We start from the raw sequence: 12614 nt of genomic DNA on the forward strand, positions 1-12614 counted from the left end.
TATTATAACTGATACAAAATTCATTCTAACTGCACTATAGAAAGTTCCCACTGCTGTGGGAGGGGGTAGTCCTAGGACCACAAGTAAATCCTGTACTCCAGATGTGTAAGCTTGGAGGCTAGGATGGATGATGAATGTGGGCTGACCTCTTTCTTGGGAGTGCCTAGAGATAAAACACTTCCCCTAACAGAGAGTGGAGTGCAGCACATTCCTTCCTCTTTTATCTGTTCCAAGTATATGGAGACATTCATTGGAGATAGTCCAGCTAAAGTGGAGAGGGAGTAAGGTTCCTTCACTATGGCATGCACAAGAGATTGGTGCTGCACCTAGAACATCACTCTGCATTGGCCATAGACTGAGACCCACTGGTCATGAGAGACCAATGCCACTAGTGAAGGGGACTTTATTTTGTCTCTTCTCAATGGGAGTAAAATATTTTTTGCCATCTAGTGCATGTGTGAGTTGTGCCTTTGTTGGCAACTTCAATACCTGTAAGCAGTGGAGTGGGTTGAGACCCTGGGTAGGACTGCTGCTTCTGGTGGTAGGCATTGTTATGCTCTTCCAGTTCTCATAGGATGGGACTCTTCCCCTGGAGGTGAAAATAGATGTCTCTCCTTTCTGATGGACAGATGCATATTGTAATTCTTAGAAATAAAAGGGGCCAAAAAGCCAATGAAATTATATTAAATATAAATAGACTAAATATTTGAACTAAACAGCAGAGGTTGTGAGAGTGGATAAAAAAGGAACTATGTTTTCTACAAGCTATATATCTTAAACCAACATTTAACATGCACCTATGATATGTGGAATTTTCTGTAATGCTTTTATAGCTCAAGAAAAAAGTGTAATACTCTTACCACTTGAGGAAATTAAAATCCAGTGGCATTTTTCAGGCCTTTTAGAAACATATGAAGTAATTAAACCAATTAGGTATTTTCTTGAATGGAATACCAACTGAGTTGGTTTTGCTATTTAGCCAGTCTAAATTAATTTTCTTTCTCTGATTTGGGGGAATGGGATGATCCACTTGTTACCAAAGATACTAATCCCTTATCTTTTTTTTCCATGTTCTTAGAGCATTTCCTTTGGTGATAAGCTCATCCCATTTAACTTTCTTATTAATTTTCTATTATTTATAAACTTTCTATTATGTTTTCAAGGTGCCAGATAGTTGTGGCTTCAGATAGAATCTGCTCCTCTGTTTTCAGAATTCCATATTTAAAGGATATTTTTCAGCAATTTTTTTGGTATTATTTTTAGTTGAGAAGTAACAATTGTATTTTATTAATAACTTTATTTTTAGAACAGTTTTAGATTTAAAGAAAATATGTAAGATAGTACATAAAGTTTCCATATACTCTGCACCTAGTTCCTTCTATTGGTAACATTTTATGTTATTTTGGCTCCTTTTTAAAATAATGAAACCATATTAATACATTATTAGTAGTAACTAGTTAATATTTTTTCATATTTCCTTTAATGTCATTTTTCTGATCAGCGATACTATCCAAGACACCATATTACATATAGTAGTCATGTTTCCTTAGGCTCCTCTTGGTTGTGACGTTTTCTCTTTCCTTGTTTTGGATGACCTTGAGAGTTTTGAGGATTATTGCTCAGGTAGTTTGGAGAATATCTCCCCAGTTGGAAATTGTCTGACGTTTTATCATAATTAGAGTAAGGATATGGTTTGTTGGGAGAAAGACCACACAAGTAAAGTCTCATTCTCATCTCTTCACTACTAGGGTAGATACTTCAAATATGATTTATCACTGTTGATGTTGACCTTGATCACATGACTGAGGTAGCATTTGTCAGGTTTCTCTAAGCTAAAATTTCTTCACCCTCATCCCTCTTTCCATACTGCACTCTTTGGAAGGAAGTCACACAGGGGGCCTAATTTAAGGAATGAAGAGTTATGCTCCCCCTCCTTGAGGACAGAGTATCTAATTCTGCATGAGAGATCTGTCACTTTCTCCTCCTTTTTCAATTTATTGAATTATTAATTTATGTAAGTATGCCTTTTGTTATAATCTATGCCACATGATTTCTTTTTATGCTCAAATTGTTTTCAGTTTTGACCATTGGGAGCTCTTTTGGCTTGCTCCTTTCTTTGTCCCTGTGATATACCCCTTTTTTTAAGAAGTAACTTATTTTCTGGCAGTAGAAGATGTTCCAAGCTCATCTTGCATATTTCCTGCTCCTGTCCTAGAATTAAATATTTTTTAAGAAGCCCCCGTTTGGTTTATTTTGATTCAATTGGAATATGGGATATGAAACCAAGCTCTGGATGCTAGGTGCTAGGTGTGCTTATTGCTACTGAGTGTCATTGCATCAAGGCCCTCTTGGCTAATATTGCAAGGAAATATATATGAGCATACTAAGCCAAATATGTACACATATCTACAAATGTTTCTATATGAAGACATCTATATGTATATTAAGGAAAACATGAGTCCAAACTGATGTCTCCAACTCTAATCCTTTGCTTCATGATCAATGTAGTCTCCTTCCATTACTTACATATAAACTCCCATCCCAACAATGAAAAATCTCATGCCCATCATCTGCCATCCATCTACTTAATTGTTCTATTCCAACACATAGCAGAATTGTTGAATCCTCTTCCCTTGGGAAGCGAGTTTATTAACCAGAATATAGTGATTATCTGCAGCTCCTTTTGCCTTTATTCTTGCAAACTCCACTCTTTTCCAAAATTACTTAGGCCAGTACCTTCCTCCACCCACCCCTTTCCTTTAAGTGAAATTGTTTCATACATTTGTAACGGTGTTAGATTTTCAGTGACAGTTTATATTCCAACCTAGAATTGCCCCAACCTCCTAAATATTTTTTAATTTGCATACATTAAGGATCACCTTTTATGCAGTAAATTTCCATGAGTTTACACAAATATATAATGCCATATCTGCCATTATAGCAATAAACAGAATAGTTTCACTATCTTAAAAAAATAAAACTTCTATGCTTCATCTATTCAACCCTCCCCTTCCCCCAAATTATTGACAGTCCTTCATCTTTTCATGGTCTCTTTATTTTTGCCTTTTACAATATGCACTAAGGTTCATGCATGTCTTTTCATGGCTTGATAGCTCATTTCTTTTTATTTCTGAGCATTCTGCCACTGTATGGATGTGCCATACTTGTCTATTCATTACTGAGAGGCATCTTGGTTGCTTCTAGTTTTTGGCAATTATGAATAAAGCTACTTTAAAAATGTGCTGGTGTGTTTTCATGGGATTATAAGTAGTTTTCAAGTTCACTGAGTAAATATCTGGGAGCATGATTTCTGGGTTGTATGATAAGACTATATTTAGCTTTGTAAGAAACTGCCAAACTATCTCTCAAAGAGGCCATCCGTCCCTTTTTGCATTCCCCACCAACAATGAATGAAAGTTGCCATTGTTCCGTATCCTCCCTACCATTTGGTAGTGTCAGTTTTTTGGAGGCATTTATTTGAGCCAGTTTTTTGAGCCATTTAAATTGTGCATAGTAGTATCCATTTGTTCTAATTTGCAATTTCGTAATGACACATGATTTGAACATCTTTTCATATGCTTGTTTCCATCCATATTTTGCCTTTGGTGAAGAGCCTATTTAAATTGTTTCCCCATTTTTAATTGGGCTGTTTGTTTTCTTGTGGTTGAATTTTGAGTTTTTTGATACAATTGTTTCTTTAATTTTAATAACAGTTTGGTGCTTACTGGAGTAACTCACAGTGACCTTTGGCTTCCATCCTCTAATTACAAGGTTTTGCTCTTTTGCCTTCCTAGCTGCTTAATATAGTGCACCTATCACCAAGAAACTTTTAGCAATATTTTATGTGGTAGAGTGAATGACATACAGCCTTAAAAAACATGTTCTTAATTTTAATCCACGTTCTTATGAATGTGGACCAATTTGTACACAGGACCCTTTGAAGATGTTATTTTTAGTTAAAGTGTGGCCCAACTGATTCAAAGTAGGTCTTAAACCATATGACTGAATGACTGAGGAGTCAGAAGTCAGAAGTAAGTGGAAATAGGAAACGAAAACCACAGAGAAGAGTAAGAAGCCAGAAGTCATTGGAAACTAAAAGAGAAGACACAAGAAAAGAAAGGTCAGCATGTGATGGGAAGAAGAGATAACAATCAAAGAATCCTCTGGATTGATGCAACCCAGAATGCTACAGATTTGTAGCATTGCCTTTCTAATACCTTAATTTTGGATTTCCAGCCTCTGAAACTGCGGGATAATGAATGATTGCTTTGTAAGCTAACCCATAATGTTGTATTTGTGACAGCAGCCAGGCGAACTATGACATTTTCATATATACAAATAATTTCATTGCCAATCATCCAATCATGATGCACTAAACAAACTTTCTGGGTCATTTTTTCTCTCTATTGTGGGGCTCACATTTCATTCTTTTTCCATGTGAGTATCCCCTTGTTGCAGTACCAATGCTGAATTTTTCGTTTGATGGTTTTTCATTTGTTTGTCTGCTTGTTTGTTTGGGAAGTGCACGGGCCCAGAATCAACCCTGGGTCTCCCGCATGGCAGGCAAGAATTCTCCCACGGAACTACCCTTGCACCCCCTTCTTGGCCTTTTTTAATAGCTTTTCTACTTCCACACTGATGAAATATTCTTTAGCTTATATAATTTTGGCCGAACTGATACGTGGTATAACATACTTTCAGCCAAACAGCCTTGAAAGAAATGCAAAGTACACTTCTACTTCGTGTCTGGCGGTCGTCACCACAGGAGATATTTTTTTCCTTACAGAAAAAAAAAAATCTAAAAAGAGAGAGGTTCACAAATGGAGAAGGATGTTATTCACCAAGCAGCTCTTCAGCCATACATAATACATATTTAGATGATTTCATATTTTATAAGCCCCTAAATGATGCCTTAAAGTGCTTCATTTTTTTATCCGCATCCTCATGTATCACTCTTGTCCCAAGCTGCTAAAAGTGAAGGGGAAAAACACAGCAGTCCTGTTTCTTTTTTCTGATCTCTGAGCGACTGTGGGAACTTGTCTGGGAAGGATTTACAAAGTGTAAGAGCCAGTATGGTGAATTGGTCAGGAGTCTAGACCTGCAGCAGACTGCTTAGAATCTTACCAGCTATGGGGCACTGAAGTAGCTCCGGCTTTAAGAAAATTTCTGAGCTTCCTTGTAGTTCAGTTCTCTCATCTCTAAAACAGAGAAAATAATGGTATCTACTTCAGAGAGCTGATATGAGGATTACATTGGTTAGCAACTTGTCAGAGAGAGAGAACACCCACTCAGTATCTGAAATGGAGAAGTTGAATGCATTGTAACCTGCAGTAAGGAATCTCCACTGGTTAGGAGTAGACTAATGAAGCAAAACAAGCTGCTGAACTTTTATAGGATACTTGAGAAATACTTGATTCGAGGATGTTGTGTTTACAGAGTCAGGAGTTATGAACATCAGCTTTGGAAGTGTGGTCTGTGCTTTAAGAGTGAGTTAATGCCAGTGTCAGCCAAAAAATATATTCACTGGAGTAATTCAACCACTGATCAGCCAACTTAGAGGGCAATGAGCATTAGCTGCCATCATGCAAAACTTGAACTTACTTTGGTTAACAAATAAATAGGTAAGGGTAATAAATGATAAGCACATCTTTATTTCCAGTTCAAAAATTTGTAACTGTGTAAGATAGTACATGAAGTATTTAGGGAACTAATTATAACCTCTTCTATCATCCTAACATGTTTAGTAGCCATATACACTGTTATTGTTACTGTCTTCATGCAGAAGTAAATAGGTGGATGAATGCAAAGGAAGAAAGGAGGATTGATATCGGTAAACAGTATCATGACTTACAACACGTGACATCGTTTGCATGCACTTTAGGAGGAAAACAGGGAAGGGATTTCATTTGGAAAGTCTCCACGCATGCTGTGGCTGTTCTAAACCTGTTTGATGGTTTTTTATTTGTTTGCTGTGCGAAGGAACCGGTGACACCAGAACTCAAGTTAAAGCTACAAAGTATACTATAGCCAGAGGTATTATCTGTATTTGTATACGCAGCATGCACTGCAAAGTTTCTTCTATGAATCAGGTACAATTTGAGACTTTCTTTTTCTTTTTCTGTTAATATTTTGCAGCTGCACTTGAAATAACCCTTTATATGATACAAAGGGGAGAGCCAGCAGAGGGGACTTTACTAAATCCTTATCATATTCCATATTCCTTATGGCCCCGTGTGCAAACAGAGCACTACTTTTTCTTCTTGCTAGTTTTTGCATTCAAAAACTGAAATAAACTCTATGAATTGCTTTCAATAGTTTCTCATTAGTCCTCACATACCACTAAAATGTGCATTCATATTTCTAGTTTACACATGGTAAAAATGTTAAAGTCACCTGACAAATGTTGATCTTCCTATCAGCCCGCAAGTCTAAAGAGAGTCAAGAATATGTTTTTCTTAATTTTGTGAGGAAACCAATGTATTTCATATCTTTCTTTGGAAGAACATTCGTTGAAGTATTTTTAACAAAAAATTGAGGACTTGTATATTGTTTTGTGTGATAAGCTATTTATAGAATTGCAATTTGAGATTACAAGTTGTTAACCATCAAAAAAATCAACAAGATTTAAAAAAAAGAGAAACGTCTTGACTCTGCAATATAAGGCAATTCTAAATAACGTTTCCACATTAACGTATGTGGATGTAGTGAGTGATAATGAATGTCTAAGGTGATGAAACATAACTATGATGCAGTGAGGTGTTGTCAAGATTTTTTTTAATTTCCAATTAGTGTTTGGAGAGCTTTCACTACAATGTCATCAGCTACAGTCCTGTGTGAAGGCATTTTCACTGCTGACAAAACCAGGAAAATATCATGTCTTTCCAAGACTTACAAAAAGTGTGAAATGCGATGTTACATGTAGACTTTTTCAGGATGGTAAGTGACACTTTAAAAAATCAGATTTGTGTCATTGATTTTGGATGAACTCTTAAAAGTCATCACTATTGCTTATTATCAAGGTAGAACTTAAAGCTAATACGTTTTTCTCTCCTATATTCAAAATGTTTGCTTTGTTGTTATATTTAGATTTTGCTGATTCTATGGATAATTTTTAGCTTGACACTAATGGGGAGATATGAGGAGTTGATGTCTCTTCAATGTAGAATTTATTTGATTGCAAGAGGAGATAGATTTCATGTGTGTCTTTCTATAGTTAAAAAGCTTGCATGGATAGATAGATGTTAACCATTCCCAGGTGTTCTAAACTACAGACTAGATTTTGAGAAAGAAAATAAAAAGTCTCTTATTTAACAACAGGATAACAGCATTGCTACACATATACTAATATCTCCCCTTAACTGATAACACATAATCAAATATAATGAAAATGATTTTGAAGAAAATCCAATCATTTGGCAAAATGTTTTACCTTCATTTTATTTCAAAAATTATCTTTCATTGTGCAACCTGCACCAATGTATTGGGTGTTAATTCTTAATCTAAACGGCTGAATTCTACGTTCTAACTCATTTCTATCTTCCATTCCCTTTGCTACCTCACATAGATAAATGTGGACCACTTAAACAGTTTTTTGGTCTTCAGGAATAATATGTAATTTCATTTTCAACTGAAACAGGTTAACAAAATATAGGGCCCCTATTGGTATTGAGGATAGAATTTTAAAGTACACATTTAAGTCCTCTAACACACAAATATTTATTCAATGCTTAAGTGGGCTTAGCATGAACCAAATGTGACACAAGATTCCAGAGCTTACTGAATAGAGAGCAAAATGAGACCTGCATTTATGAAAACAGTTCAACAGTAATCCAAGTCAGTTTGTCCTTAATCACCACAAAGAGAGACATTTAACTCTTAAATACTATTGTTTCTCTAAATAGGCCAGAAAAGCAAAGGTATAAGAGGAAGGTAAGGGAAAGGGCTGAAATCACCATGTTGTCATAAACTAGTTAACCTTTTCTGGGACTCAATTTCTTTTTTTGTGTACAGAAGGGAGCTCCATTTACATCGTTTCTGAGATCCCTTTCTGCTCTGAAGTGGTAGATCTACTAGATCTGAGAGACTTAGACAAGCTGTATAAAGGAGTTAGGATTCAGCTGTGTCATAATCACTGGGAAATATTCGATTAGAGAGAAGGAACAACAGGAAATAGGAGCATAAAGAGTAAAAACTGGAAATCAGGGCAGAAAATGCAATAGTCAGGAGACAGTGACAAGCTTGACTAGAATGAAAAGCAAAGTTGAATTGCCAGGGAAAGGCTAAAGACCAGGCTAGAACTTTTTCTCTTAGGCTGTACCTGGGAAATTTTTGAGCAGCACAGTAACAAAACCAGTATTTTAGGAAGGTTAATCATATATAATGGATTGGATGAGGGGAGGAAGACCAAGAGGTGAGTGAAAAGGTGATCATCTTCACCTGGATGTGAAGACCTGGAAAGGAGTGACAGAGATGAGAATGGACAGGAAGCACTGACAGAAGAAAATATTGAAGAAAGAATAGGAGAGTCAGATCACTAAGTGGGCAACACTAAAGGAGAAGGAAGAGCCAGAGGTGGCACCCTGTTTTTTCCTTTTATATGCCTGAAAGAAGGGTGATGGCACTGAAGGAAATGGAAAAAAAAAAAAAATAGCACAGGGGTGGAAGAAGGACCATCAAAAGGTCATGAGGGCAGGTCATGGTGGCTCAGCAGGCAGAAGCCTGCCATGCCGGAAACACGGGTTCGATTCCCAGTGCCTGCCCATGCACAACAAAAAAGAAATAAAAAGAAAAAAAGATCATGAATCTTCACTTAGTTAATGTTCTCTGTGCCTTGTATACAATGCATAATTCTAAGAAATGGCTTGGAAAAAGTTGAGCTATATTAGTTATGGAGTACTTACAGTCTTGGCAGAGGTGCAGGGCCAAATAAAGAGTTGACATGATTTTAGCAAATTTATATACAGGTTGAAAAGAGGTCCTTGCACTTTTTTTTTGAACCACAAAAAGAGGTATTTTTCCAGTATAAAATTGCTTTGGGGAAGTATACTGGTAAATTTCATTAATTTAAATCATTCTCGCATGAGCATTTTCACTGCAAAAAAAAAATCAAGTTAAAACTTGGCTCATCACTAACTACTTACTCCATATAGCATATATTTTGTTAAGCTAAAATAAATCTGCATAATTAAGTTTACTAGCAACTTGTGCCATTATATTTTGTCAAAACCAAAAGGTGACATGCAATTAAACAAACTTGGCTTTGTAACTTTTCCTGTTAAGATGGGTCTTTTAAACATGTCATTGGCAGCCCTTCCCAGAAACAGGATTTTAATCTTGTAGAAGCAAATACACACTAAAAAAAAAAAACTGTTATTTGTTAGCACAGACTCTTACTACTTGTTTTAATGAGACTCAGTCACAGTTTACCAGGTAGAATTTATTCAAAAATGAACATGAATGCAATTATGTTCTCTACTTACGACATTTAGGTGGGTTTCCTTACACAAGGCCTCTTTCCTAGAGATCTTATCAGCATAAATGAATTAAATCTTTACACCTGTAATGCAGCAAATGAATTAAATCTTTACACCTGTAATGCAGCTACTAGTCCAAATTCACACACAGGTGTCCCAAAGTATGGCTCAGGCAATGAGAGCTCTCTAAGGAACTAAGTGTTATCTGTCAGACCTACTCAACTACAAAGAATAGGTCCTTCCTTCTATGTCTTGTTCCCACACTTTACATAAGCACAGTTCTAAATTAATAGTGAATGCTCAATATTTACTTTATGAATTGAAAAGTTCTAGGATCTGCTTCTTTGTCATTGTCCTCTTTTTTATATCCAGGGTCAAGCAGTGGATACACAGTAGGTGTGTAGGTACTAAAGAGACATTTTTGAGTAAATAAAAGAATAAATATGCTTTCTTGCTAAGATTGCTCTTTCTATCTTAACTCTTGTGAAATGAGCACCATAGCTCAAGAAAATGACTATAATGTGGGAAATTTACACTTTTTTGGCAAATTAGTATGACTCTTGGTAGTTGCTAATTCCCTCTTTATGCAGGTGATATCTGAATGTAGGATCTGGCATCAAAGCACCTCTATAGAAGTTTGACACTCAATTTTGCAATCCTCTCCATATTCCCCATATATGACTAGAACATGGACAAAACAGCTGAAACCAGCATTTGGAACAAACCTTACCCATTCTTTGTATTCCGAATTCCAGAAAGAGCTCCAACCCTCAAAGCGAATGAGAACACAGGCGATGCTGGTGTGGATGGGCAGAGTGGGGTTATTTGTGGTTTTACTCACAGAAGTGCCTGCTGAATTCCAGGAGACACACATACATACACCCACTGAGACTCACACCAAGGCCGCCCAGTTGTTGGGGAAAGACGGTTGCTCTTTAGCCTCCCAGGCAGGGTTCTAAATGAGGAAGAAAATTAGTCTGGAGGGAGATTCGGGGTATATAGGATTGGTCCTAGGTGAGAGAGTGGATAGAGAATTTGAAATGTAGCAAACTAGAGTTAATTCATATCTGTCCTCTGGCACAATCCTTCAGGACTATTGTCAAATTCTCCTGTCACAGGAATGAAGAGAGAAATGCAATGGGCTAAAAAGGCCCTATCTCTAGAGGTACGACAAACCAATAATGGCCAAAATGAGTTACTCCCAGCCAAGGACTGTGCAGGACAATCCATTTTAATGAAAAAAAAAGTTTATTAGAACTTCTTTTATACTTTTTATATAAAGCAGAGAAAGAATATGCTTTAGTAATGTTTATTACACATGTGACACTGACACGCACACATCACCAGCCTCACAGCCCCATATAACATGCCAGGTCTAGCCCAACATGTGTCAACTTTCAGCACATTGTGATTGACTACATTTTAAAGTGATTTATGAATTGCATTGTTTTCTATAATGAATATTTTTAATTACCTGAACTAACATGGGGAGTATAAGTGAAAATCTTTTCTGCTGTAGGGACACTAATTATATTGAGGGTAAGTATTTAAAAGAGTTATAAAAATGAAAGGTTATTCACTTACATATTTATCTCAATTTTTCTATCTACATCAATCTATCCTCAACTCTTCCTCTTCATCTATCGATATACTGCCATCTATTTATTTGTCTACCTACCTACCTACCTTTCTATCTGTCTGCCTATCCATCTATCAAGGGCGTTCTAAAAAACATACATTAATGAAATACACATTAAAAATGTTTAAAGATCACTTTTATAGAAAGCAAAGTGCCCAAGTTCATTCCACCTTGTAACTTCATCTATCCTTGCAAACAACTTGGCAGAACACATCTCCCTACTTCCGACTGGTGGCAGCACCCACTGTCAGAAGATGTGATTTTAATACAAAGGAAGCAATATCTTCCTCCAGGAAAAGCCAGAACAATCCAAGGACTGGGGCTAGCAAGGAGTCGGGGTTGAGAAAGGTAAGACAGCTTATGGATGAGATGGTGAGGATGTTTATATTGGTTGATTATGCTGATGGCATCTAAAGTCAGAGGTCATTATTTCATCCATCCATTCTTTTATCTACTCATCCAAAGGTACTCATTTCCCTAGGTCCCAGAATGTGGAAATGAAGACGAGACATCCCTACTTTCAATATGCTCCTGGTTAATTCAGTTCATTCTTCTAAGCAAAATTACTTTATAATATCAAGACATTTCTATTACATTAATACCAAAATATAGTGGTGATCATACACTTTGCCTTTTCCTTCATCAGGAAAGGTGATATACACAGAGAATGAGCTGTTTTTGTTAAGGTGCTTGCAAATAAAAGCCTGAAACCTTCTCTCTGGTTTCACTATTTAGAAAACACACATTAAAATTATATAAAAGTAAATCATAAAAAAAAAGTAAATCATTACTTATGTATTATTTAAATATTTAAATTAATGTAAAACATTTAAGTGTACATAAAATATTACAGAAAATAAATGAAATGATAGAAACACATTTTAAACTCTCAATGTGCAAGACCACCAAATATCAACTTATACAAGCAACTGCTGCTTATGTTTAATGTTATAAATATATGGTTAAATTTTGATCTATATTGTAATATATTTTTGATTTTCAAACTAATATTTTAAATGTACATAAATTGTGCTCTCCCTTACATAATTTATCTAAAGCAAATGAAACAACCGTGTTTGATAGTTAATTGAGAAAAAAATCAAAATGTCTTTATATGCTTTAACTATTAGTAGAGTGTATTAAAATGCACTTTATAATGGACTCTTTAAAAGATGCTTATTTAACATAAAATATTTTAAAATCAGCTCTTTCTCATACATTGAAAAAAATTAGAGAAACATTTAAACTTTCATAAGGAATGGTGAAAGTTATTGAAATTGAAAAAGTGAAAGAAAAAAGAAGGGAAGGAGGGGAGAGAAAGAGAAAAGAAAAGAAAGAAAGAGAGAAGGAGGAGGAAAGGAGGAAAGGGAGAGTTAGAGGAAGAAAGAACAATTGCATTTTAATGTGCTATGAGGGAATAACAAAATCTAATGTTTATTTAACACTTTCTAAATGCCAAGCTATGCGAATCAGTTCTTCATTTAAAGTAATGGTTGCATCTT

The 12614-nt window shown here is 35.8% G+C and overlaps 1 long non-coding RNA gene across 1 annotated transcript; it reads right to left on the bottom strand.

Annotated features, from left to right (window-relative positions):
• Positions 1-5131: 5131 nt before the first annotated feature.
• Positions 5132-9354, bottom strand: LOC143649429 (uncharacterized). The gene is made up of 3 exons (XR_013158990.1): positions 9254-9354; positions 8901-9091; positions 5132-5198 (listed from the first exon to the last, which is right to left on the bottom strand). It is a non-coding gene; the product is annotated as an uncharacterized LOC143649429 (long non-coding RNA).
• Positions 9355-12614: the final 3260 nt, after the last annotated feature.

This window comes from Tamandua tetradactyla, chromosome 11 (genome assembly GCF_023851605.1).
Source record: "Tamandua tetradactyla isolate mTamTet1 chromosome 11, mTamTet1.pri, whole genome shotgun sequence".
In the NCBI taxonomy this organism is placed as follows: Eukaryota; Metazoa; Chordata; class Mammalia; order Pilosa; family Myrmecophagidae; genus Tamandua; species Tamandua tetradactyla.